Consider the following 26,865-nt stretch of genomic DNA (forward strand, 5'->3'; position numbering starts at 1 on the left):
TTATCGAAACATGCCTGGCTGTTGCCGTCTATACCAGCTTGTGGGCACAGGCTACTGTGCCAGAAAAAACTTGATCTTGGCTTGAGGGTGTCTTGTATGAAAGGCTGCTGCTCTGCCAGCGCTGGAGAACCACATCCTATCCGCTGATCCATAAGGTTGGGGGCGAGTGAAGGCGAGCATGCATTTCGTTTCCAGGCTTAACCTCCTTCCTTCACTGTAAGGTCACGTCAGAACCAGCAGATTGGGCGCAAGGAGCCCCTGGTGGGTCGGCAACTCCCGGCAGTGTGAAACCAATTGAGTGCAGAGACTCCAAAGGGAGACCTCTTCTTTTCTTCTTCTGAACTTCTCAACACTTGACAAGCTTTATTTTCAACAAAAACTTCCTAAACGCTCCCAGGAAGTCCAATCCCCTTCTGCCAGCCACTTGGCCTGAGTGGCCAAGATCGAGAAACACGCATAGCAGATAAAATAAGTAAGGACTGATTTCAATCCCCGAGAGAGCGCAGTGCTGCAAGGCAGGAGGCGAAGGAACCGAGAGCTGAGTGGTTGGCCGGCCTGGGTTGAGGGAACATTGGGTACAGAACTCAGAAGGCTGGCCTGACTCGCTAGAGGCTCACCTCTCTCTCTGCTGTTTCCAAGTAATTGGCGTTTTTGACCAAGCGCTCCGGCCAGTGCTGAACATACTTGCCGTCCTCGCAACAGGCGAGTGATAAGCCCAGGACTTGATAAGAGGACGCTCTGAAAGAGAAGGAGGGATAGACCAGAGGGGAGATTTCAGTTGAACATTCGGATATATTTGGGCCGGCAGTCCTTCACTGGAGGCCATCCAGCAGAGGGTGGGCAACTGGGATGTGTCCAAAATTGGCCCCTGGAAAGCTATTTATTTATTTATTCTATTTATATCCCACCTATTGCCATTGCGACCACATCCTATACCTCTTCAACGAGACATGACCTCTCCAAAGGAGAGAGGGACCCATTCCTTCTGTTGGGAAGAGAAGTGAGTGCAAATCACACTCAGCCACACACAGTTCAAGCCCAGGGAACAGTATTTAGTGCCCAACCAACCGACCCATCAATCTCCTCTGCAAGATCCAAGGAAGAGGAAGGATTTTTCTGGCCAAAGGCCAGGCGGCTCCTTCAGGCATTTGCAGAGGGGTGTCAGAGCTGGCATGTATTCCGGAGGCAACAAAAAGCACAACAGCCACAGCCACAGAGCCTGCCAAGAGGAGAGAGGTGACCGTCAGAGACACTCTCATGATGCGTCATGGGATCCCCATAAGCCCCAGAATTTCTCCCTCCTGATGCCACCAGGGATGGATCTGGTGTCCCCTTCACTACCAGAGCCTTCAGGGTGTCCACAGAAAGGCTGCACAAGGAAATAGTATTAGACTATTTGAGGAAATCCCACACAGCAAATGATGGGGTCATAGGCAAGAGTCAGGGCCTTCTGGGGAAGTTCAAAGGGACACAGTGAGAACCCAGAAGGCCTGTATTTGGCCCCAGAGCCCAATCATCTTCACTCCTATTCCAATGCATTCCCTACCCTCTTCCTCTTCACTTGACACGTCATCCATTTCTGATGTCATGCTTGGCTCTCTTTTTTTGTGGGTCCTTTGCTACAGAACAAAAAGAAAACAAGATGTGAGATCCGGACCTCTAGTGATGGAATAAAGACCGTGGTATCTGTTGGCTATGGAAGAAGCGATGGATGGACAACACCTACAAGACCAAAGCAGACATCTGGGAACACCTGCTTCGGTTTCTGCATCCAAGGGGGGATTTGTTGCCATATGTCATTAACAAGAGAATGATAATGATAGCACTCATTGGGCCAATTTGGTATAATGTCTGGAGCTACAGACAAGATACGTGGCAAGCATTTTGCTGCCAGAGTCCCTGTTTCCCAGGTCAAAGTCCCAGGTACCCAAAGCAAGCCATGTTATTTTGCCACCTGAGGCCACCACCCCATAAGTGCCTGTGCCTGGCAATTAAAATGCAACCCTAATCATTAAAAAAACTTCAGTTTTCTTTAGTTTCTTCAGTTTCAAGACAGGCAAAATCTACTGCCTGAGGCTCATCCAGGCTCATGGCAATGCCAGGATTGCAAGGATGTTGTCATTGCATGATTTCCCCCCCCCCCCCGCTTTGTAGATCTGGTACCGAGCAGGGATCAGATTAGATGACTCCCATTTCTAAAGAACCTTGACGCAACCACACGTCAAGGTTCACCGTGAGGTGGCTTCTCTGCAGTGTCTTACCCATGTGCACAGAGGCACTGGCAATTCAGAGGTGGGGTGAGGTAGATGGGTGGGTGATGATCTCTCCAAATTTTCCACCATAATTTTGGAAAAAGACATTAATAATGATAATCAGTTTTGAGATGATGGCACTGCCAATGAGCCTGGCCATTGACACGGCTTGCTGAGAAAACAGGATTCCAACCTATTTGGGAGGTGCATGTGACCAGATCAAGGGGATCACCTTAGCCAGTCTGGCCTAGGCCCCAGACAGATCAGTGGGGACTTCCGCTTGGAGATCACAGAGGGCAGACGCCACCTCTTTTTCTTCCTCCTATGTGATTCTCGATCGGCCTGGAAAGAAAAGAGGGTGAATCATATTATAAAGCCTGTGCTCTCGTTTAGATAAAGAAATGGACTGCTTTAGAAACTGACAGAAGATTCTAATCAGAAGGACGTGATTTAAATCTAGGACAGCACACCTTCCTATGGTATCAAAAACCAAAAGACGACAAATCATTGAAGAACCATCTAATAAGGAAAGCTTTAAACTGGGTATGGACCAAGATCCGGGGGGAAAATGACCAGAAAGTTCCTGAATGGGTCTCAACCGACAGAAGCATTTACACAACCAACATTAATGGAACAGAAGAAACTCTATAGAGATTTAGAGATTTGTTAAAAGAGGCCTTAAGTATGAAAGTAAGGGAAGAACTAGAAGAACAAGGCACAATACTTGATTGGTGGACAAAAACACAAAGAGACTCGAGATGTACAAGCGATAAAGCAGTTGGCTTTTGTAAGTAACGGACATCACTGGATAAGATACTTCTGAATGTAAAGGAAAAACGGGTTAAAATGTGGTATTGGTATCTACTAGAATTAAAAACGCAAGATGAAATGGTTAAAGAATGTATGATAAAATGGGCCCAAAATGTGGGCCACAATATTAACAAAGTCATGGTCACAAATCTGGGAAGGGAATGTTCACTAAAGAAAGGAACAAACAGAGAAGCCGATCGGGGGGAGGAAATCACTGTTCGGGTTGGTTCGGGGTCATCCAAACTGGAGGACCCAAAGTTTCCGGAATCAAAGCAAAAAGCAAAGTGTGCTGCTTATATACTGCCCCATAGTGCTTGAAGCACTCTCTGGGCAGTTTAAAAGTTAATTATGCAGGCTACACATTGCTGCCCCCCAGCGACCTAGGTACTCATTTTACTGACCTCGGAAGGATGGAAGGCTGAGTCAACCTTGAGCCGGCTACCTGCGATTGAACCCTCAGGTCGTGAGCATAGTTTTGGCTGCAGTACAGGGGTTTAACCACTGCACCACGAGGCTCTCTATCAACTGATTTTGCCCGATTTAACAAACTTCCTGCGCCATTTTGCCCCGCCCCCTTCCCACTGTCTGCCACTGCTTCCCTGCCTTGTCCGGCCACCTCTCCTGCCACGTCCCTAACTGTCTGCTGAGTGGTGGGGATGTCAGCAGAGCCCCCTGGTCTGTGTAGCCCTGTCAAGAGGGCAGTGGAAGTCACAGCCGAAGAAGGAGAAGGGAGGGAGTCAATGGGGCAGTGGGAAGAAGGGGGGGACCAGGTTTTGCAGGCAAGGAGGTCTCCAGGGTTGGTTGTTCGTAAATAATTTGTAAATTCGTGGTGTGCGGATGTCAACAAACCATGAACCTAGACAAACCACCTTTTTGTTATCAACTCAATTCATTCCATAAATCCTTAGTAATGAATTAAATAGTTTTCGAAGAGGTAGCAGACAGCTGACACAGGTAAACCTGTAACATAGCCATGTTAGTCTGTGCTAGCACTTCCGGCAAAAAAAACAAAGAAAAAGAAAAAAAATAAAGAAAACCAACACAAAGTTGCACCCCTTCAAAGCTAACTGCTGTATTTTCATGTGAACTTTCGTGGTCACATCCACTTCCATATATGCATATTTTTATAGATGGATTTGCCCTGTAGTCCCACCCTGATGTCTGAGGAAGCGGACTTGCCCATGAAAACGCACTGTTAGTCTTTCAGGTGTCAGCATGTTTTTAAGTTTTTTATTATTATTTTCCTTTGGTTTTTGACTCGTAGGGCTCCAAGTGGAACTCACGCCTACAGTGTCCCTCATAGTTAAAACCAACATGGAACATTGGCCATGGGTCAACCTGGGATTCTTGGTGTCATTTAATGGCTAAACCAGGCTTGTCCAACCCGTGGCCCAGGTCGGCTCGTAATGCGGCCCAGTGCAATGTTTTATTTTTAAAGAAATTCGAAAGTTTCAAGTTACACTGCCGGCGCTTGCGGCCGGAATGAGGCCGGGGCACGTCACAACGGGGGGGGGGAGAGAAAGGGAAGGAAGGAGCGAGGGGAGAGGGGGTCTACGTGACTGCATTGCGCCATCCCTGTCAATAGGTGGACCCCCTCCCAGCCCCATAAAGCCGCCGGAGTTGAAGCTGACAGCCTCTGCTATCTGAGATCGCAGCTGTTGTTAAGCGTGCTTGGAGTGGGGCTGCGGAGGATGGCTAGGGCTGCCCCCCATGCAGCCCAAACCAAATTTTCATCTTCTAATGTGGCCCAGGGAAGTGAAAGGTTGGACACCCCTGGGCTAAACCAAAAGTTTTGAATGGTTTCCCAGGAAGTTGACCAATGAAGGTCATCCCCATCATTTTCTAAGCACTGATTTGCAGACTCTGGGATGAAGCCACCTCGAAGGGGCAGTGTTTTTCATCCTTGGGATCTGACGCCTTGAAGGAGCACCTTCTGCCTCCCCTGAGGATAATCCCCTTGTCCATTTGTAAGTGGGGTCCATCTCAGCTGGAAAGAGGTTTCCCGGGGTCCTACATCCATCCAGGTTCACCTCCAGATAGAGTCACTCCAAGAATGCTAGCGGTCACAGAGTGAAGGCATCCACTGATATGCCTTGAAGCCCTTGATCCTATCTCCCCCACCCACGTTCTCACCTTGAATATGAATCAGGTAGCTGATGCACTTGGCCGCCCACTGCCGGCATGCGATGGAGTTCTCCAGGATGTAAGGGGCTAGGAAGGCTACCGCGAAACCGTAGCCTTTGAAATTCTCTCCGTCCTACCAAGAAAAGAACAAAACCGATTGAAACGGCCTTGGAAGGCCTGAGGATTGGCAGAACCGACCTCTCCTCTAAGATCTGCAGCGTAAGGGATTCTCCGAGGCCGGAAACAGACCTTACAGACAGCCTGGACATTGATGCGAATTGCATGTTCATCTTGCCAAGAGGTGAGGGAGGTTGCCTTCCTGTGTTTGTGAAAGCCAACTTCCAAGGGAACCCTCCTTGCCTTTGGAAGGCCAGTCCCCAAACCGAGCAAGCTCGTCTGCATCATCCCAGAGGGGAGAGAAGCTCTGGATCAGGCCTGTCCACAGCCCTTGGGGTCGCCTTCTTGTCCAGGCTTGGGACACATCAGGCTGGCGTAGGTGGGAAGAGAAGGGAGAAGCGGGGAGGAAAGCCACAGCCAGCCTGGGTCCAAGGTGAGCCCACCTGGCTCTAATGCCGCTGCTGTGGGAGGTGCTACCGGGAGGGGTGAGTGTCAATCGAGGAGAAGACATTTCTAGTGGAGACCCAGGGCGGTCGCCACACTCTGGTCTCCTTTGAGATGTCTCTTCAACAAAGTCACGTCTGCTCTTTTGTGCTGATTGTGAAGGAAACCATTCATTTCTCATTTCTTGGGACACCATCAGTGATTTCCATCACTCCGAAATCGCACACCCACCCTATCCCAACTGATGGGCCTCAGATGGAAGGGAACCAGATGGATGTGCAGATCACCACATCAGCAGAGCAGAAATGGCCTCTTAATTCTTATAATTGTATTTTATATACGTTATAACTCGGGGCGGGGTAAAAATCCAATTAATTAATTAATTAATTAATTAATTAATTAATTAAATACCCATCGAACGAAAGGCATTCTCTTCTATAGACAGCTGTGGTCTCATCGCACTCAAGCTGAGTTCTCTCATGCTTGTCCCATCTGATCCGATGGCTGAGCCCACGCAGGAGAAGGAACTAGAAGATGAAATCCTTACTCTAGAGAAGCCCCCAGGCTGGGAAAGGCTGGTCTAATCTCATGGAGCCCAAGTCCAAAGACGCCAAGGAGAGGCTTCCCTTCCCGTTGGAGAGTTTTGCCTCTTTCCGGGGAGCCTTTCTGGGTCTTCTGGTTGGGCCAGCAAGAGGAGGAGGAGGCGGGAGGAAGAGGAGGAAAACTCACCAGAAGATTAAGGGTGGCCTGGAAGGGAGCCAGAACCTGGAAGCTGGCCTGCAGGGCCTTCGCTCGGCTCCACTCGGACTCCAGGAACCAGGGCTCGATCAGCTACAGGTCAAGCAAGAACACAGACCCATTCATGAGACATCTCTGAGGGGCAAACCTTTTTCGTTTTACAAACATATTCTGCTTTTCCTTGAGATATCCCACAGCCGGATGGGAGACACGTAGCCCATCTGGCTGCAAAACGCAATTGGTCATTCATGGCCTTGGTGGGTGAAATGTGGAAACACCGAGAGAGGGGGAAGCCCCCCCCCGCCCGATCTACATGTTGTGGATCATCCCTCCTTCGAGCACTCCTGGAGAGCTCAGGAGTTCAGGGCTCTGGCTGTGGAGCCAGAGGTTGGGAGTTCGATTCCCCACTCTGCCTCCTTGAGGAGGGCCCAGACTCAGGGCTCCCTAGGCTCCCTTCCGGCTGTGCCGTCCTAAGAGGCAACATCACTTCACTCTTGAGGAAAACTTTCGTGTCTGAGAGATCAGTCTGGGCGATGCAGACTGGCTAGGACAGGTTCAGAGGAGGCCCACAAGGGTGATCCGGAGACTGAAAACCAAGCCCTGTGAGGAAAGACGGAAGAAACTGGGCATAGTTAACCTTGAGAAAAGAAGGCTGAGAGGTTGTCACACTGAGGAGGGGCAAGAGAGGTTCTCAGTCACGTCAAAGCGCATAAGCAAACAGGTGATGATGGCGTCAAGTTCCAGGAAACCAGATTCCTGTCGAACAATGGAACCAAGGAGCTGGCCGAGCGCTCTGACACTGGAGGACCTCAAGAGAAAGTTGGACAACTGCGTGTCAGATATAGTTTGATTGGGATTCCTGCACTGGGAAGGGGCTGGAATCGATGCCCTTAAGAGGCCCCTTCCAATTCCATTAGTCTGTGATTTTGTCCGAATTGTCACCATCAGATCATTTCAGCATTTTATATATATGTGGTAATTACAGATGATCCTCAATGTATAGTTTGACCATGAAATTGGCAACTTTTCTGCAATAATGAACGTTTCAGTTGAACATTCGGATACCTCTCTAGATCTTCGGGCCGGCGGTCCTTCACTGGAGGCCGTCCAGCAGAGGCTGGACAACTCTGGCCGAAATCCAGTTCCTTGGTGTGGAAAGTGGCCTTCGAGAATTTTTTCCTAGTGCTCCTGACAACTTTTGCACAAGTGTGCTCTAGCGAATTAGTCTAATGGGGAAAACTCATGTAATTGGGCAATACTCTGACGATGGAGGCTCTAACTGCTCAGAATAAGGAGCAAAGCCAGAGGAGAAATTGTTTGCATCTCTTTGGACAAGCTTTGCCTTGCTCTGCTCTGCTCAAAGAGACAAGTTTTGGGCAGAGACATTTTTGGACAAGCGCACAGACCCTTGTCTCCCTCTTCTCCTGGAGGGGAGAAACCTGGCAGGGTTGGAAAATTCCTGGCCACAGTGACTCGGGATGTCAAGATAGCTTTTCCTGGGGAGTACAAGGGGCTGAGCAAGTATTTTCCCTGTCCCTCAGTCAAGATCTCGGTCACTGAGGCCAAGTGGCTGGCGGGAGGGGATTGGGCTGCCTGGGAGCTTTCAGGAAGTTCTCATTGAAAAGAAAGCTTGCCAAGCGTTGAGAAGGTCAGAAGAAGAAGCGAAGAGATCTCCCTTTGGACTCCCTGCCCCAAATTGGTTTCTCACTGCCGGGAGTTGCCGACCCACCAGGAGCATCTTATACCCAATCTGCTGGTTCTGAAGGCCAAGTCTTGCCTCAGACCATCTCTGCAACTCCCACCTTCTCTCCTTATAGGGAGACTGGCAAGCTGTGGAGGGCTTTCGGTCGGGACCCATCCCTGGCCCTGCCGGTCCTGACCAAGCTGATGTCCTGCATGACCCAGCCCTCCATCCTGGGAACGACATCCAGCTCTGGCAGTGAGGAAAGCGGGGACTACGCGGAGGAAGAACCCCAGGAAATCTTCTGTACCCAACAGACACCACAGCCTTTATTCCATCACTAGAGGTCCAGATCTCACATCTTGTTTTCTTTTTGTTCAGCAACCTCTTACTGTGGCCCTCTGAACTTCCCCAAAAGGCCCTGACCCTTGCCCATGACCCTATCATTTGCTGTGTGGGATTTCCTCAAATAAGTCTAATACTTTTTTTTAAAAAAAAATGATTGTAAAATCTCGCCCTCTCTTCAATTACAGTACTTCCAAAGTGAGAAAAACTGGACACAGTGGTCCCAATATGGACATAACACAGATTTTATATAAAAGCAGTATTGATAATTTCATGTCTTGAGTTTACACTCTCTTAAAGACTAGTGGTGTGTAATGGATAGAGCAACAGACTAGGACTCTGGAGAAAAGATATTGAATCCCTGCTCAGCCATGGAAACTCACTGGGAGAGTGGAACTGTTAAAACCACTCCTTAAATATCTCACACCAAAAGCCTTATTAGGGTTGGTTCAGGCGGCACAGAAAACACACAGAGACAGAGAGAGAGAGATTATCTGTCTTCAGACAAAGTATACGGTTGTTTCTTCATATCTGTTTAAATCAGAACAGGGATTCTTCGAGTGTTAAACACTGCACCTGATGCAAAATTGTCTGCTGGAAGTGGTCCCCGCTCTGCTCCCATGGAGTTAACTGGGTTTCTCGTTTCCTCGATCTGGGGTTACTTCCTTCCAGATCCTTTCATGCCAGATAGGGAAATGATCCTTGATGATTCAGAGGCTTTCCCCAGGGCAGTAGCCATTTGCTCTGGTGACTTGATCTTTATTGTCCCAAGCTGAGCAATGTTATGTGGATGATTGTAATAATGCTAATGGCATTAGAGTTTGTGATTTGATTAACATCAGACTCTGGTGAAATGAAGCCAGCGGCAGCCGGTCGACTCCCCTCCCCATAATTCCATTACAGCTGTTGTTTAAGTGAAATAAAACAATATTTGATGTACCTCTCTACCTGCCTTATCCAGGAATGATTGAGAAAGACAAGGTCTGTATTCTTTTGGGTCAGGCCCTTAATTGGTATAAATCAAATTTGGAGGAGCTATTTATTTACACATGGTAGGGTTTGGTGAGGGCCAGCTGTGTAAACGCTTCTTTGTCTTATGTCCTCAATCTGTATTCTGTCACCCTGGAATAACAGCGCCAGCTTTGTCCATTGATTAAGGACCATTTTAGATTATTCTTCCAAAGCTCCTGCAAATGCCGGTGGGTGATGGAGTGTAATGCTGAAGTGCCCTCTGAGGGCTTCGTTATGCGCCCAGATAACCAGGGAGCCTGTGATTGAGCAGAAAACGTTCATTGTAAAAATAGTAATGGCCATCTTGTTGGGTGAAAGAATATGGAAGCAAAGATTCTGATGAAGGTTGAGGGAAGAGTCCAAAGCAGTGCAAAGATTTGTGTGGGAGGGGGCCCATCGCTCAATAGCAGAAGCTACTATTGGGTGTCCCCTCCCCACCTTTGAGAACCTGTACAGGTCCCGCTGTCTTTAAAAAGCACTAAATATTATAAAGGACACCTTGCACCCTGGACACATCTTTGAAGTACTGCCATCAGGAAGACAATAGATATCTATTAAAGCAAAGACAAATAGATTTAGAAACAGTTCTTATCCAAGGGCGGCGACTTTGCTAAATTCAGTTAAGATTTAATTTGATTTTATTATAGGGCTGTATGACGAAGAAGAAGTAGTTGCCTGTATGTGGAAGCAAGTTGTTGCTCTTGCATTATGTTGGGTGAATGGGCCAGAAGAAGAGCCCGCCTGGCCGCCATGGACACAAGCCGCATGCAGCGGTGGAGGCTCCTTGAATGTGGGGCAATGTGTCAATGCCTCCCTCAGGATTCTGTTGCTTCAGTGGGCCTTCTCGAGGGCCACTTTCCACACCAAACCTTTTCTGGTGTCTCCCACTAGGATTGCTTCCATCTTTTCACTCCAGCACCCACCTGTCCAAGAGATAGCATTGGTGGAGGAGGGAGCTCAAGACCAAGTCCCCCTGCGTGATGCTCCCCCTCTTCCATCCCCATCCCTCCCTGCAGCGACCTGCGCCCTCTGTGCCCCATTTCACCAGAGCTACCAAAGGGCTCTCTTGGGCTAGGAGAATCCGTCCGACTGACCCCTTTTTACTTCCTACCTGGGGGCTGTGAGCGAATAGAGGGGACACCGTCCCGGGAGTAGGTTGGCTGGAAAGCGGAGCTCTGGATCCTTTTCTCTGGGCGTGGAGTCAGTCATTTGCAGAACCTCTGCACCTTCGGAAAAAGCACAGCACGGCTGGAGAGCCCCGGGCTGCGCACCAGCGGTGCAGAACCGCCTCTGCTCACAGGGCAAGGAGAAACCTTTTCTGGTGTCTCCCACCACAATTGCATCTATCTTTTCACTCCAGCACCCACCTGTCCAAGAGAAGGTGTTGGTGGAGGAGGTGGCCCAAAACTGTGTCCAGCTGGGAGTGGCCCATGGCCCAGACCACCTCCATCAGGACCTCCTCCAAGTCCCCCTGCTTGATGCTCGGCAGGCGGCAGCAGAAAATGTCCAGGAGTTCTGGGATCTGGAAGGAGCAAGATAGGGATCCCTTGCTCGGATTTACTCTAGTACAACTAATCCTCTGGGTTATTTCATCATAAAAGCAACGGTCTACCTCCCCCCGTCTCTCCCTAACTCCTCACCCCTTTGGCTGGTTTCTGAAGTGCAGTGTACTCCCCCTCTTCCATCCAAACCCCTCCCCACAGCGACCTGCTCCCTCTGTACCCCATTTCACCAGAGCCACTAAAGGGCTCTCTTGGGCTGGGAGAATCCGTCTCTCCAACCCCCTTTTACTTCTTACCTGGGGGCTGTGAGCGAATAGAGGGGACACCGTCCTGGGAGGAGGTTGGCTGGAAAGGGGAGCTCTGGATCCTTTTCTCTGGGCATGGAGTCAGTCATTTGCAGAACCTCTGCACCTTCGGAAAAAGCACAGCGCGGCTGGAGAGCCCCGGGCTGCGCACCAGCGGTGCAGAACCGCCTCTGCTCACAGGGCAAGGAGAAACCTTTTCTGGCGTCTCCCACCACGATTGCATCTATCTTTTCACTCCAGCACCCACCTGTCCAAGAGAAGGCGTTGGTGGAGGAGGTGGCCCAAGACTGTGTCCGGCTGGGAGTGGGCCATGGCCCAGACCGCCTCCATCAGGACCTCCTCCAAGTCCCCCTGTGTGATGCTCGGCAGGCAGCAGCAGAAAATGTCCAGGAGATCTGGGATCTCTCTGATTTGCGCTAGTAAAGCTAATCCTCTGGGTTATTTGATCATAAAATCACCGGTCTAACTTCCCCGTCTCACCCCTTTGGTTGGTTTCTGAAGTGCAGTGTACTCCTCCTCTTCCATCCCCACCCCTCCTCGTAGCGACCTGCTCCCTCCGTGCCCCATTTCACCAGAGACCCCAAAGGGCTGTCTCAGGCTGGGAGAATCCATCCCTCCGACCCCCTTCTTACCTGGCAGCTCATCCTGTAATGGGCCAAGACTTTCTTCACGATGTCTGTCTCTGCACACTTCAAGAGGAGCTCTTTGGGGGCCCGTAGGGCGACCCGGCCATAGGCCAAGATCAGGGCAGGGAGACAGGGGATTCCTTCCTTGAACAGAGGGACTCAATGGCCTGTCAACTGAAGGATTCTAGGGTTCCAGGGTGAGTTTGGCAAACTGTGGTGGGAACATCTCCCACCCTTTGGAAGTGGCATGAGAGCTGCCATCCGGAAGCGACTGGACAGGGCAACAACAATAGCAAGGCACCTCTGGTTCATTCTGTCTGGCAGCATCTCTCTAGGATTTCTCAAGTGGAGGGAGGGGTTGATCATTCTCATCATCAACCCACAAATCATCATCATCAGAAACATATTTTTTTTGTTTAGGCAGAATTGAGCTCTTTGCACAAGCCACGAAAGGCAGCTGACCTTTTTTTAATTTTATTTTTTTAAAATGTTTAGGACACAGGCTTAGCGCAGGGACGTGGTGGCGCTGTGGGCTAAACCGCAGAAGCCTGTGCTGCAGGGTCAGAAGACCAAGCAGTCGTAAGATCGAATCCACGCGACGGAGTGAGCACCCGTTGCTTGTCCCAGCTCCCGCCAACCTAGCGGTTCGAAAGCATGCAAATGCGAGTAGATAAATAGGTACCATCTCAGTGGGAAGGTAAACAGCGTTCCGTGTCTAAATCACACTGGCCATGTGACCACGGAAAGATTGTCTTTGGACAAACGCTGGCTCTATGGCTTGAAGAGCGGGATGAGCGCCGCCCCCTAGAGTCGGACACGACTGGACAAAAAAAAAAATTGTCAAGGGGAACCTTTACCTTTACCTCTGGTTCATTCTGTCTGGCAGCATCTCTCTAGGATTTCTCAAGTGGGGGGAGGGGTCGATCATTCTCATCATCAACCCACAAATCATCATCATCAGAAACATATATTTTTTTTGTTTAGGCAGAATTGAGCTCTTTGCACAAGCCACGAAAGGCAGCTGACCTTTTTTTAATTTTATTTTTTTTAAATGTTAAGGACACAGGCTTAGCGCAGAGACAGGACGTCCGTCTCCGCACTCTTCAAGAGGAGCTCTTTGGGGGCCCGGAGGGCGACCTGGCCATAGGCCAAGATCAGGGCCTGATGGAGGTGCCCTCACCTGCCGCTCTTGTAGTCCTAGGTAGGCAACAGAAAGGGGTATTTGGCAAGGCGGCGGCTGTTACTTTATCATCTGTCCCTCTCTGTCTGCCTGTTTCCCTCTTCTGTCCCTTCTTTTATTGTCATGGCAGCAGGATTGATTTGGTTTTACAGTATTATGTCCTGTGATCTGGGGGTGAGTGGGGGAAGAAGGACTGACTTTCCCCCTTTAAAAACACTTCAGGATCATATGCTTAACTCCACTTTTAGGGTTATGGAAAGTGTCCAGCGCTCCACTTGTCTCGTCTGCAGAAGTCCAGTGGCTGAAGTCCTGTTGCGCAGCTCCACAGGCACAATGAATCTGTGCACAAATCGAATGCACAAGATGCCCTTTGATGACAGCCTTCTCTTGGCAATTTCAGGGTTTATGCAGCTTTGTCACGTTCTGCACCCTGAAATTGCCTTTGAGCAGCAGCAATGGGCTCATAATGAGCCGCGTTTTGCCACCAATGATGATGATGTCGTCCTCAGGTGCAGGTGGAGCTGCCCAACAGGAATTCAGCCACTGACTGGACTGGTGAGTCGTACGTCAACACCTGAGGTCAATCCCATCTGTTGAGTGAACCTCCTCTCTCTGCAGCCAGCAATCCCATGGAATGTTGAATATAAATGGCTGGCATCAGAGGAGGCTCAAGCTCCAGTTTTAGATCCTGTTGAATCCACGGTGGCTTATTTTAGAGTTGGCGTCGACCTGCTGGTCCCGCTCGCTGGCTTACCTTATGGCGGATGAGGGGGGCAGACAGCCTCATTTTGAGCTCCATGCCAGCTCCGCATTCATCCAAGGTGGCCAGAGTCAGGTCTAAGTGCTCCACAGCAGCAAACAAAAGGATTTCGGTAACTTTCTGTAAGGGGGTGGGGGTGGGGGGAGAGAAGACCAAGAGAGAGAGATTGGAGAAGGGATGCTGATGTGAGAAATAACTTCAGTGGGGAAGGATCTCCATGTTTGCCCCCACCCAGTTTCTGAGACTTGTTCTGTGAGCCGTTCAAGGAACTGGATTAGATATCCCCGTTTGGAAGGGAGGGAAGAGGAAAGACCACCCCTATCACACCATTGTGTCCCTGACTCTGTGGCATTCCAGCAGACCCGGTTGCTCTTCATTCTGTTGCAGTGTTGTGGAGGGTTTCAACTTAAGAGAGGTGGAGAAACCTTGGTTGAAGAGCAAGACATCCGTCTATTAAGAAGAAGCTGCCGCCACCACCACCCCAAGGACAAAAGAGAAACTAGGTGGGTACAGAACTCAGAAGGCTGGCCTGACTCGCTAGAGGCTCACCTCTTTCTCTGCTGCTTCCAAATAATTGCCATTCTTGACCAAGCGCTCTATACTTGTAGTCCTTGCAGCAGGCCAGTGGCAAGTCCAGGACCTGATAGAGGAAGTTCTGAAAGAGAAGGAGGGGTAGATCAGAGGGGAGGTTTCACTTGAACCTCTTTAGATTTTATGTTTGACGGACTGGCCAGAAGAGCCCGCCACAGGACTGCTGCTTTCACGAGAAACTGGGGAACAAACCTTTTCAAGGGATCCGTCTGCCTAGCTGGCTATCTGATCTTCCAGAGTTAAGATCAGGTTCTGGGTCCATCTGCTGTCCTCCATGGTCTTCAGGGACCTCCTCAGAAAGTAGGGAGGACAGAATGACAGAAACGAGAGCCTCCACGACTGACTTTCCCCTGGCCAAATGCCTTAAAAATGTCCTTGGAAAATCACTTCTTATAGAAATGGAGAATATGACTTCCCACAGGAGCTGAAGGAAAAAGGGCTAAGCACTCTCTTCACCTAGTCTAAAGCCAATGGGCTGTCAACTCGAGGAGCCAAAATAGACCAGTTTGGTCTCCGGGTCAAACACTGGGGGAGGGCAGTTCTCTGCTGTCTCCTATGTCTTCTTCACGCATCTGTCCTTCCCATTTGTTGCCCAGGGCCTCTGACTTCACGGGCTCTTCCTTTTTGCCCCTCAGGCTAATGGACCAGGGTCCAGACCCCCCCCCGCCCCCAGCCTGATCTGTCCAAAAGATCCCTCTTCTCCCTCCAGCCAGTTCCAGGCAAAAGAAGAGCAGAACAAAAGAAAATGGTACATCCATGGAAGTCGAGATTATAAATGAGAGACAAAGTCTCAGGATGTAAATCAGGCTCGACATGTTTCGGCGAAGCCTTCTTCAGGAGCTAAGCATTATATAAAACCACATGTTAGATATTGATTCATTCACGTTTTTCTTTTGAATGTATATATATTACACACACACACATACATATACATATATACATACACACTACACACATCTGTCTTGGGACTCTCAATTTTACATATACATTTATACTGAGCACATTATTAGACAGAAAATAAAACACATACCGAGCTTCTTTATACTTTCTGCACCTTACTTTGGTCTATAGCAGCTCCAAAACTATTTGGAAGTGTTTGGAAGTGAAGGCACTGAAAAAGGAGGCATTTGTACACAGCTGTATGTAGAGATGAAGGTGGCGAGGTAACCAGCTCAGCAGTGCACTCATAATAAAGGGAGAAAGTCTACTTCTTTGTTTGACCAATGAGGTACTAGGATGTTGAGTTTCAGGATCCAATTTCCCTTTTTAGTAAAGACCTTTCACAGTTCACAGGAACTCTATCCACGGTCCAAAATACCAGATCTTTTATTGTATGATTCATTTCTGTAAAATGGCCAACTAAAGGACTACCCAGTTGTGTATTTCTTAAATTACTAAGGTGTTCATTCGTACTTTTAAGAGGTCTAGATTTTTTTCCTGTGTATAGTTTATGACATGGGCACCTTAGAGCATTAACCACTCCCTTGGTGTTACAATTAGTGAAATCATTCATATTTTGGTGAATTTTGAACGGAGAGTTCAATGCATTCCAATGGGGGGGGGGAATTCACCAAAAATTAACGAAGACTCAGAACAAAGCCAAATTAAGTTTGCAAATGTTTTACAAGGTGCACTAACGATTCCAAGCATTTAAAACAGGTTTCAAACATGTTAAGACACTTTTATATGAGCGAACACGGACATCGTTAAGCGAAAATCGCCCATAGAGAACATTGTTAACCGATGCGGAAAATTCCTCAAAAAAACCCATCGCTAAGCGAATACATTGTTAAACGAAGCAATCGCTAAGCAAGGCACCACTGTAGATGCAGTAAATGTTTTCCTTCCATTTTGACATTGTTCAATCACAGTGATCAGTTATTTTTTAATAAAATAGTTATTTTTAGTGAAATACAACACATCCGTACTGTTTCCCTGAATGGGGCAAACAGGAGCTGGTGGGATGTGTATCTGAACTGACATACACTCGTGTCAGTTTTTAACATTTGCCCTTTCCCCAAGCTTTCATAAATGCGATGCACAAATTCAGAGATTTCTGTGTTTAAAATTCTGCAGCTTTGCATGTGCATTCTCATTCATAACTCAGTCACTGCTCTAAAAAAACACAGTCCCTGTTCTGACTGGTAAAATATCGGAGGACATTTCCTTGCCTCCAAATATTCACATATTTCATACCTTTTGGCATGAAAGTAATTATTTCTCCTAATCCACGGTTTCTTTTGTTCTCCAAATTACTGCAAATAATCATTGAACGCAGTGCATGCAAACATAAATGTCCTTCATGAAAAAAGTCAGATTTCAAGGTGGGACTCGGGAACTTTGAAAGAGTGATGGGTGAGATGAAATATGAAATGTTGAGAACCACTGCTTTAGAATGATATTCTCAGCCTCGCATGCCTGCTGCCATAAAATTTTAGGCAGATAGAGGTTGAATTTGCAACTCCAATCAAACCACATTGCATATGTGAACTAATTGCTAATGCTTGATCCAAATGCCTACATTAAAGAGAGCACAATTTGTGCTAACTAGCATAATGCTTCTATCTAATGTTTGTTTCTGATTCTCTGTAAGAAGAAAGTGTCAAAAATACACCAAGGCCATCCAGTATATCACTATAGATTGAGTACAGGCATGTCTTTGAGGTGTCAGGTGTGATTTTTTTTTATTTCCTATTCCCAGCCCAACTTGGAGATTGAATGTGGAATATTCTGCACTGCTTTATCAACAGCCAACCACTCTTTAATCAGGTGCCGTGTGACAAACACGGTTCCCTAGAGAACGCGTGAATGCTCGGATAGAGAGTAATCAGGAGATTGTACACCCTAAAATGTGCTGAGTGAGTCCCAGAACTCAGCTAGGCGTGTCAATGCTCCCTTTCACAAGTCTGCCCTAATAAGAACACCCTTGTACCTTTGAATATTACTGACAGAAAACCATGTGGGCTTTGTAGTCCTTAGACTTCTTAAGCACCACAGTCAGGACTCCTTAAGTATGCAAGGCCGAGGCAAGCACCATCAGATGACCTAGGACAAGTTTACTGTTCAGGAAAACAATTGATTTTTATAATCATTATTTTATTAAAGAAATAGTAAGTTCCATAAAGGAAAAGTCGAATTATGCAAAAGCAAGCAAATAAGCATTATGCTGGTTAATTACAAAGCTGTAGTGTGGCAAAGAAAACAAGAAAAATATGCAAGTGTCCAAAAACCTTACAAGAATTCCAAAAGCCAAGAAAAATAATAAAAACAGTTTCAATAAGGAAATCCATCAGGAAAACAAAATAATCCAATTATGTAAGAAAAAGTCCATAGTCCTTAATAATCCTGTAAATGAAAAAAATACTGTACAAAAGGAAAAATTCTGTAAAAGAAAAAGAGAGGTTACTTACCTGTAACCATGGTTCTTCAAGTGGTCATTCTGTGAATTCACACACAAAAGGGTTAACCAAGCACCAGCGTTGGTCCTCTCGGAACATTCTCGAGCTGTAAGAGAAATGTAACAATTGTAGGCTGCCTATATTGCGCATGCTCCGCCCACCTGCGCCTTAGTTCCATTTATCCACCACTGGTACCTGAGCATGAGGTAACCATCAACAGTGACAGATAGAGGGGAGGCCGGGTGGGAGTGTGTGAATTCACAGAATGACCACTTGAAGAACCATGGTTACAGGTAAGTAACCTCTCTTTCTTCATCGTGGTCTTCTGTGAATGCACACACAAAAGGGTGACTAGCAAGCTTACTCACCGGATGGTGGGATGTCACTGTAGGACAGAAGTGAGGACTGCTCTGCCAAAACTCGTCTCTCGTTTGGCTCTGAGGTCAAGTCTGTAATGGGTAATAAATGTTGACACATTTGACCATGTGGCAGCCCTGCAGATCTCTGGGACATCAACGCCACGTATTAGGGCCGTGGAAGATGCAACAGCTCTGGTGGAGTGAGCATGCAACCCTTCAGGAGGAACCTTATGCTGCAGTTCGTAAGCCAGCGAAATGGTGGAGACGAGCCATCTGGATAGGGTGGACCTTGCTGTAGGTGAACCCTTCTTATGACCAGAAAAACATATGAAAAGTTTGTTGGAAGTCCTAATGTCCTTGGTTCTAGAAACGTAGAAGGCAAGAGCCCTCCTGACATCCAGGCAGTGGAGCATGTGCTCAGTGTCAGAAGTAGGTTCAGGAAATAGAGTAGGTAACAAAAGTGGTTGGTTGAGATGAAAGTCCAATACAACCTTGGGAAGAAAGGAAACATCTGGGTACAATTGAACCTTACCCTTGAAGAACTGTAAAAAGGGCTGGTCAGAACGTAGTGCAGCCAGTTCACTAACCCTTCTTGCAGAAATAACAGCCACCAGAAATAATGTTTTGAAGGACAACAATGTAAGATTACACGTTGCCATGGGCTCAAAGGGAGGACGGGTAAGAGCACGTAGGACTAACTGAAGTGACCACTGGGGCACTGGTGGTTTCACTGAAGGTCTCAGGTTAGAACGACCCTTAAGAAAGGATTTAATTGTAGGATGAGAGAAGAACCGTGCAGAGGTAGAATCTTTAGATTGGAAGGACACTATAGCAGCCAAGTAAACCTTGATAGTAGACAAAGATAACTGAAAGTCAAACAGATAACGTAAGTATAACAGTAACGTCGAGAGAGAGATACAGGGGATGCAACGAGTCCCCTCTCTTCTGTAAACTTGAGGAAGCCTTTCCACTTGTGAAGATATAGTCTATTAGTGGACGGCTTTTTAGCCCGATCTAATATTTCCGTGATGGAGGGCAAATCTTCCACGCGGTCAACTGCAGCGTTTCGACATCTGGATGGAGTATCGATCCCGCGTCTTGGGTCAGGAGGTTTGGGAGTACTGGCAACCTCCTGAATGCCGTGGACATGTTTTGTAGTGTCGGGAACCACACTTGTCGAGGCCAATAGGGTGCTGTGAGGATCGCTTTTGCCTGTGACTGTCGAAGCTTGATTAGAGTTCTCTGTATCAACGGAAAGGGAGGAAAGGCATACAGTAGGCCTATGTCCCAACGAATCATGAAAGCATCTCCTAGAGAATTGTCGCCGATCCCGGCTCTGGATGCATAGGCGACACACTTGGTGTTTTGCTGTGAGGCAAAAAGGTCCACAACAGGGTTTCCCCAGAGGTGACATATCTCCTGGAACACTTGAGGCTTCAGCTGCCACTCATGCGTCTGATATGGACAGCAACTGAGATGGTCTGCTAGTGCATTCTCTGTCGTCGACACGTGTGTAGCCACAGGGAAAATGTGATGCATGTAACACCATTCTCAAAGATGTATGGTGAGGTAGAGCAGTGACTGGGAGCGAGTCCCTCCCTGTTTGTTGATATAATGCATGGTCGTGGTGTTGTCTGTTATCAATTGGACACCACGACCCTGCACCATAGCCTTGATGACCGCTAACATTTCCAGATGATTGATATGAAGATGAAGTTCGGTGGGAAGCCAGAGACCATGCATCTGGTGTTGACCTGAATGCGCTCCCCAGCCAGTGGGGCTGGCATCTGTTGTTACTTGTATTGTTAACTGTAGTGGCTTGAAAGGCCTGCCAACTTGCAGATGAGGGGGTAAGCCCACCACTGCAACTGTCTGGACAATTCCGGGGTTACCCGAAGACGTTTGCGTTGGTCGTCTATGGCTGGGTCAAATAATGTGAGAAGCCACGCCTGGAGAGAGCGTAGTTTGAGCCGAGCATGAGCCACCCTTGACGTGGTGGAAGCCATGAGGCCTAGGAGATGTTGTGCATGCTTTGCTGTTACACGTGCCCCTGGAGTGAACCTTTCTATGGCCCTGTGAAGCTTTCGAATTCTTTCTTTGGTTAGAAAGATCCTTGCCCTGTTGGCGTCTAGGTATAGTGTACTGTTCTCGATGGTGAAAGATGAGACTTCTTTGGATTGATGGTAAGGCCCAGGTGCGGGAGCAGCCGTAGTACGAACTTTGTGTCTTTTAGAGCTTGTTTCTTGGATTTGGAGACAAGTAGCCAATCGTCTATATAAGGGTAGATGTGAATACCCTTGAGCCTTAGATATGCTGCTACGGGAGCCATTGCCTTCGTGAAGGTCCTGGGAGCTGTGGAGAGTCCGAACGGTAAAGCCAGAAACTGGTAAATGGTCCCTTGAAAGAGAAACCGGAGGTACTTTCGATGTAATGGATGGATAGTCACATGAAAATAGGCGTCCTTCAAATCTATGACTGAACCAGTTGTTTTTGTTTAACAGGTGAACAATGGAGTCTAAGGTCACCATGCGGAATCGGCGAGGATGAAAGTAAGTGTTTAGAATCCTTAGATCTAGAATAGGCCTTATACCTCCATCCTTTTTTGACACGGCGAAGTATCTTGAGTAGAAACCGTTCTTTAAATCTGCCATAGGAACAATATGAATGGCCGCCTTTTGTAGAAGCGATAGAATTTCTTCCTCTAGGGCTGCGTTGTAGTGTTTATGACTTACATACCCTAAAGGAGGTAACTCTATAAACTCCAGACGGTAGCCGTGCTCGATGATGTTTAAAACCCATGTGTCGCTTGTAATGGCACACCAATTTGAAAGGAAGGGATAGAGCCTGGTGTTGCTTGTGAATAGACTGCAATTTAGGGGCAAGTCAAAGATAACGTTTTGCTTTCTTCGCAGAAGGTTTGTAGGACTGCCTGCGTTGTAATTGCTGAGACTTGTAGCTGGGTGCAGAGGACAAAGCTTGAGAAGACCTTTGAGGAGGTAAGTTAGCATAAGGCTTAAATTGTTGCGATGATTGTTGGTACTGTGCATAAGACCTGCGCCACTGGAACTTATGGTAGCGAGGTTGTGGCTGGATGGAATACGACTTTGCTGTCTTCTTGGCTTTATGAAGTTCTTCCAAGTGAGAATCTGTCTTCTCGTTGAAGAGGCCGGCGGCGTCAAAGGGAAGACTTTCCACCTTATTCTTTACATCCTCTAGATGTTGGCAGCCCTCAGCCAAGCATGCCAACGTAGTGTTACTGCAGACGTGAGCACCCTCGCAGCAGCCTCAGCCGCATGTCTAGTTGCTAATCTCCGGTGCTTAGACACTGTCTGAGCCTCTTCATAGAAATTGAGGAAACTCTGCCTGAATTCCTCTGGGATTAACTTAAGTCCAGGTAGCATCTTGAGCCAAAGCTGCTTTTGGTAAGCTCCAAGGGCAGTTTGGTAGTTGATGACTTTGAGTAAAAAGGCGACAAGAGAATAAATCTTCCTCCCTATGATCTCCAATTTCTTCCCTTCTTTATTAGTAGGGGTTACATGAGATTTACCCGTGGGTTTAGTACAGCTTGTTTCGACAATCAAAGAATTTGGGATTGGATGTTTGAGGAGAAATTTAGTATCAGGTCCATGGACCCTGTAGAAATTCTCAGTACGGCAAGGCAGCGTAGGTGTGTTAGCTGGCTGTTCCCAATACTCCTTAATTATATCCATAATGATTGGGACAAAGGTTAAACTAGGTGGAGGAGATTTCTCCTTTATGTCCCCGAAGATGAGGTCTTCTGTAGGAGGTGTAGGCTGGTCGAGGTCTAGCTTGTGAAAGCACGTGCTAGCCGAACCAGCATCTGGGAATAGGATGAAAAGTTCTCTGAAGGTGAAGAGGCATTAGCATCCCCAATGTCAGACCCAACCACTTCTTCAGGTAAAGTGCCCTGGGTTGGTTGTGCTGGTAGCCCTCAATCCGAGTCAGAAGAGAGAACTGAGGATACTTCATCGGGGTCCGATGAAAACACATCCCTCTTGGAACGTTGAGGTGGTTTGTCGACCCCGACAGTTAGGTTCGACGTCGAGGGTTGAACCGGAGGGATAGTCACAGGGGGTGGAGCTGTAGGTGGAGCAGGCTCCGGCAACTGTGGCTGTGGCTGGGGTGCCTTGTATTTCTTGGAGCCCCCCTCTCGACGTCGATGTCGATACCGAATCTGAGAACTGGACGAAGAGGAAGAGATGTATATGTACTTGGTCTTGTGCTTCCTCCGACGTCGCTCTGTAGACGTCGACGAAGACGTCGATGAGGTAGAATGCCGTTGACGTCGACGATGACGCTTATGGGAGGAATCCGAGTCGGTCGAAGAGGGACTCCGTCGACGTCGGCGCTTATCACGGCGTCGATTGGAGGGACTACGCTTCCTCTTTGAAGAATGTTTCTTTCTTGGTGATTTCAACCTCGAAGATGATGACGAGGTCGAAGGAGCCAGAGATCCCCGCCCATTAGAGGATGGGCTATGTGGGGCAGACGTCAAACCTGCCGTGACGCTAGCGAGTTGACTCGGTGTCGGAGAGGGTGCTCTGCGCGGTAGAGACGGCTCCACTTGTCAAGGAGGCAGAGAGGGTGCTGTCTCCGACAAGGACTCTCGATCCCGAGAGGAGTCTTCCAATATAGGGGACGGCAAAGACTGCGAAATCGGTGGAGGATTAGCAGTCAGATCCTTAGCCGTCTCAAGGGCTTTTGTCTTGGTCTTTGCAGATTTCAAAGAGACAGCCGACTTTGTCTTCGAGGAAGACTTTTTTCGCAGCGACCGGTTTTTTTCGCTGGAACAGCTTTTGATGGAACAGGCTGAGGAGCAGCCGTTGCCTCAGACTGATGAAACGTCGACGGTGAGGCCATTTCTGAATCTATGGGTCTTGTGGCTGCAAGGGTCAATTCCCAGAGATGGAACTTAAGCCACTGCTGCCTTGCTTTAAGAACCGCTTTGGTGAAAGTTTTGCAGTGGCGGCAAGACTTTGTCTGGTGGGATTCACCTAGACAAAAAAGGCAGCGGTCGTGTGGATCCTGATGGGGAATCTTCCTCTCACAGTCCACACAGTGACTGAAGGGCCCAGAAGGCATAAGCCAGCCGTTAGTGGTAGTAGGAAAAAAAGGGGGGGGGGAACCGATGGCAGCCTCGTTTAAGGGAAAAATGCAATAAGGATGGTCTAAAACAGTCCATATGTAGGGAGACGGCAGTAAACGAAATCCGAAGCCAGTCCGTGTCAAAAAACCGAATTTTTCTTAGGTATAGTAATGAAAAAGATAGAGAGCTCGAAGCGAGAGGTCCCAACCGCAACGCGGAAAAATGGAACTAAGGCTCGGGTGGGCGGAGCATGCGCAATATAGGCAGCCTATAATTGTTACATTTCTCTTACAGCTCGAGAATGTTCCGAGAGGACCAACGCTGGCACTTGGTTAACCCTTTTGTGTGTGCATTCACAGAAGACCACGATGAAGAATTAATTAATTAATTAATTACAAAGCTGTGTGGCAAAGAAAACAAGAAAAATATGCAAGTGTCCAAAAACCTTACAAGAATTCCAAAAGCCAAGAAAAATAATAAAAACAGTTTCAATAAGGAAATCCATCAGGAAAACAAAATAATCCAATTATGTACGAAAAAGTCCATAGTCCTTAATAATCCTGTAAATGAAAAAAATACTGCACAAAAGGAAAAATCCTGTAAAAGAAAATATCCCATTGTCCTGAGAATAATCCAAGAGAATAGTCCATAACGGGTAGTCCATAGGAAATAGTCCATGGGAACAGTCCAAAGGGTAATCCAGTATAGTCCATGTGAGAGTTATGAAAGACTTAAGGGTGGGTCACGAAAGACATTGGAGTGAGTCACGAATGACTATGTCCATAGGTAAAAGTTCCTTTTTCAAGAGTAACTGGTAAGTCCTTATCTGCTCCTTCCCATGATGTCATCCAATCACAGTCCGTCGTTAGGCAAACAGTCCTGTTGTACCACCTGACCTTCTCTCTCATGGATAACATGTTATTTGGGTTTCTGTGGTTTTGCAACGAGTCACAACAATACCCATCTATCTTATCACAAAGTTCCTTCTCATGCTCTCAGAAAAGCATTCTCCCAGATCTCACTAGAAAACAACCTGTTAGCATTGCAAAGATCCCTTTTACAGAGAAACAAGATGGAACCTCTCTTGCACATTTCTTAATTACAAAACCCATGTTCAATACAAGATTTTAATCACATATCCCATCTCATCACACACCTCTACAAGAATTTGGGAGAAGCAGTGAGAAGCCCAGAGGCTTGCAACTGGAAAGCAACTTCATCCAGCTCATATGAGAAACTGTTTGGATAAGTTATGGCCATTGCACATTAGAAGCCTTGTCTGGAAGCATCCCTTCTCGCGGGATTAGCTGTTGTGGCACAAACAGAATATAAGGAACTTGCCCTCCCCTCAGGTTGGATTTCACGTTTCCCCCAATTTTGTTTTCAAGCTAAAAGACAGAAAGATGTTATTCCCCAACAGGTGTCATAACAAAGATAAACTTCTTTTTCCACTCTGCATGTTAAATGGACAAAAAAAAAAAAATACAGATATTTGTCATCTGGAATAAAAGAAGTCTGTGCAGTAAAAGTATTAGTTCAGCAACTACAGTACTGTGTTGCACAAAACAAAGGTCAGTCCATCTCTGGGTGGCGGGCACCCTCTTGGTTGTAGGAAAAGACACACGGGAAGATGTCAAAAGAACAGCTTCCTGGGTCAACAGTAAAGTGAAGCCAACATATTGGTTCTGAAAGATTAGATTATAATCTTCGGGTAAGTAGCATGAAGCCTGCAATTTCATTTGTAAATTATGTAGATTATTCATGACTGCGATGGTAGGCAGATACAGCAGACATTTCTGACTCCTGATGGACAGGTAGTCCAACCCACTAAGCTACCCAGCCAGTCCTTTGTTGTTTGTTCTTATGTGCCATCAGGTTGCTTCCAATTTATTCGATCCTATGAATGAGCAATCTCTAGAATGTCCTGTCGTCAATGGCTCTGCTCAGCTCTTGCAAAGTCAAGGAGTTGATCCATCTCATATTTGGTTTTCCTCTTTTTCTGCTGCCTTCCACCTTTCCCAGCATGATTGTCTTTTCCAAAGACAATTCCTGCTTTCTTCTGATGTTCCCAAAATAGAACAGCCTCAGTTTCAACATTTTTGCCTCCAGAGGTAGTTCAGGCTGAATTTGATCTAGGACTCACTTATTCATCTTTCTGCTAGTCCAAAGTATCTGCAAAGTTCTCCTCCAGCACCAAATTTCAAGCAATTTTTTTCCTGACAACTTTTTTTAACTGTCCAGGTTTCACACCAATACAGTGACTCAAGAGTGTGAATGTTCTAGGTCTTGGTCTCCAGTGACACATCCTTACACTTGAAGCTCTTTTCTAATCCCTTCTTAAATTCTCTGAATGAGACGGTCTGCAAGAATAAAATACCTAAAAGAGGGAAAATATAAGGTTAAAGTCACAGTTGATGCCACCCTGCAAATGCCAAAAAGTTCAACCTCCAAATCAATCCCTCCTCCTTACTCAAAACATGGCATGATGGATTCTTTTAAAACTTTAACTTCTATGCCAAGTGAACACAAGAGAAGACCCAGAAAGGCATAGCAACATGGCGAGACCTTACATTTCAGTTTGGGACCTGGCACACCAGTTGGGAAGACAGCATGTGGACCTCACTGTGTGACCCTCGGCTTGGCCTAAACTCCTTTAGTGCACAGGATTGTTGTAAGGGTAAATCGGGGCTTTGCACTGGAATGGGACATAGGCTTCTGCAGGTGGCCAAATGCATTATCTTACAGTGAAACATAATATATGGATGCTGTTCAGACAGAAAGTGGTAACTGAGAAATGTGCAGATATTTGATCCACCTTCTGGCAACTGTTTGACAGGTCAGATTTTAGAGAGGATCTAAATGTTTTTGCTTAGAAGCTGGCTTCCTTGGGCCTTCTTCTCTCACTCTATTAAAGTGACCACTGTATTCTTGCCTCTATGAATTACCATGTGCATAAATGACATTTTTGGTGCAACACGCAAAGCATGCTGAAAGTAGGATGATTCTGCAAACCAGCCCTTTCAAAGTTTGCAACCTCTATTGATATATTCTCATTTTCTGTATTGCCTTTTACTCGAGCCTCACCCACTATCACAGCTACTGTGCTTATAAACCTCTGGTTTAAAGACTGCACTTGATACATTCAAACAAGTGGCTTCTAATCTCACATTAATATACATCTATTCTTTTTAAATATATCACAACACTTTTAAAAACTTTTTTTTGAAAGATGTATAGTAGATGTTCATGTATTTAATAATAAAACTTCTACATTAAAAACAGGAAACACATATGTGAGGTGAATAAGACACACTCTCTCCCTGTCTCTCTCCATTAGCTCCAAGGGAACCAAACATGTACACCTTGACCTTCACACAGTTGAGAGGGTGTTTTTTTAGCATTCCTGAGTCCCCACTTTAGAGTCCAGCTGAAACTGGTTTCAGTTGCTTCTGGTCCTTAGAAGACATGTATTTTCTGATACAGTGGTACCTGGCCAGGAAGCGCTCACCTGATGC

The 26,865-nt window shown here is 47.1% G+C and overlaps 1 long non-coding RNA gene across 1 annotated transcript; it reads left to right on the forward strand.

Annotated features, from left to right (window-relative positions):
- The first annotated feature begins 14,005 nt into the window (after window positions 1-14,005).
- LOC110085475 (uncharacterized) lies at window positions 14,006-26,556 on the forward strand. Its single transcript, XR_013538891.1, has 5 exons — window positions 14,006-14,398; window positions 20,745-20,792; window positions 21,156-21,239; window positions 22,984-23,114; window positions 23,645-26,556. It is a non-coding gene; the product is annotated as an uncharacterized LOC110085475 (long non-coding RNA).
- Window positions 26,557-26,865: the final 309 nt, after the last annotated feature.

This window comes from Pogona vitticeps, chromosome 12, assembly GCF_051106095.1.
Source record: "Pogona vitticeps strain Pit_001003342236 chromosome 12, PviZW2.1, whole genome shotgun sequence".
Classification (NCBI taxonomy): Eukaryota; Metazoa; Chordata; class Lepidosauria; order Squamata; family Agamidae; genus Pogona; species Pogona vitticeps.